We start from the raw sequence: 2,108 nt of genomic DNA on the forward strand, positions 1-2,108 counted from the left end.
ACCGTAAAATTTCACTTATACTTTCATCTATTGAAGTTATATTAAAAACCAACTAAATCTTATAAATTTAAATTTAAATTCATTAAAATCACAAAAGACCCGAGATGCTTTTTTTTTTTTTTAGTATTAAAGATAAGTAATTTTATATTCATGACACTTTACCCCTTGTGACAAAGAGAATCATACCCATTACTTGTACAAGTCTTTAAACAATATAATTTTTTAAATATTTTTATTATATGTTTTGTTCATATTTATTCTTTTTGACATTATGCCTACAACTACTCATAGTTCCTCCCCAACTCATAAATAAGATAATAATACACTTCAGTGCACTAAAACTCACATCTTTCGATATTGACAATATTACTTATACCAATTGAACTAAAACTCTAGACTTTTAAATAATATTTTTAAACTTATTTTCTTGTTTGTTTTGTTGGTCCATCTAAAGTATTGTCAAATTGAATAAGTTTTCTATCTACAAAAATATGTGGCTCATCAATGAGAAAAGTAACACTACCAAACAAACTATTCTGTGTCTCTCTTCATATTTTTCTCGACAACGATATCATATACCCATTTCTTAATTTCCTTCCATGCATTTGCTTGTCTCTCTTAAAATTTATATTTTGATATATTAATAATTCGAGTTATATTGCATTTGACATATTCACGTGCTTATTTGGGGCAATTTTTTTTTTAAAAAAAGAGAATCAAAATTTAATTATAAAATTTTGAAAAATTAAAATATAATTTCATTAATTTTGAGGGATTAAAAAAGATTTTTATTTTTATTTTTGAGGGGATCATAGTGAAATTTTATTATATTTTATTTTATTATTTTATATTGTTGTTCATTTATTTGATGTCGTTTTCGTATAATGTAACCTTAAATTACTCCATCTAAATACAATCACATTCACCTCATAATAACAATACCGAAATTAGGAAAAACCCATTATAGGCAAGAAAATTATGTGGTTTGCATTTTTTATATATAAAAGATATTATTCATAACTTAATTTAATATTAATTTTATTTCTTAATTAAAAATTAAACCTTATATAATAAATATATATATATCATTATGTTAAAAAAATTTTGATTAATAACTTCATTATTTATATAAGAACAACCAAACATCAAGGAGGACTTCAATTGTTGCAGGAGTTGCAACACATGTACTTGTATGTTACGAAACTGTTCTCTCATCACCTTGAGAAAGTGAACTTCACCAAAACTCAACTTGGAAATAGCTTGTTGTAGAGGTAGAGACACAGAGCATGGACATTGTGACACTAAGCTTCGAAGTCACGATTCAAAGCTCTCAAGGTTGTGACTCCAAGCTCAAAAGATGAAGTTGTTGAAACCAGTGGCCTGTCATCTCGGTCACAACACCAGCAAGAGTGTATTGTGACAGAGCCTTCCATGCCCCCTTCATGTCAACTACCATGAGTGCCGTGATACCAAAGCCTGGGTGTTTAGACACTAAAGTCAGGCAAATGAAAAAACCATAGGGATAATTTGTGTCCAAATAAACTCAAGTCGGCCACATTTTATAAGGATATTTTCATCAATATTGAAATTAAAAAATTAGACTGCTTAAAGCTTTTTATGGAAAGAAAAAAGGACATCCATTTTTTTTATTCCTTCAATCATTTAGATTCCTAGGGTTTTTTCTAGCTTAGACTTTATTTTGTTATTTTCTTTATTTTGCTGCACTTTGCTTCACCTATATATATATAGTTACAAATTACTCAAAGATATTAACACAATTTAGGCAGCCAAAATCTTTCAATATCAAAGTTATATAGTGCTTCATTGGAGTGCCTTTAGGGTACTTTTCCTTTGGATCCATGAAAATTGGGAGGGTTAAACAACTTGGAGGATTCCATGGTCAAAAAGTGAAATAATGTTTGTGCTTATCCTAATTACATATTATATATTGAGAAATGTAATTTGGGCATTGGCTGCTAATGATTCTTGTACAGATTAAATGGATAATCATTATCCTATTAATAAACTAATATATATGATGCTCACATGTTTAATTAACGTAACGACTATTTATTTTTGTTAAATCAAATATATCAAATGAAGTTATC

Source organism: Gossypium hirsutum, chromosome A03, assembly GCF_007990345.1.
Source record: "Gossypium hirsutum isolate 1008001.06 chromosome A03, Gossypium_hirsutum_v2.1, whole genome shotgun sequence".
Classification (NCBI taxonomy): domain Eukaryota; kingdom Viridiplantae; phylum Streptophyta; class Magnoliopsida; order Malvales; family Malvaceae; genus Gossypium; species Gossypium hirsutum.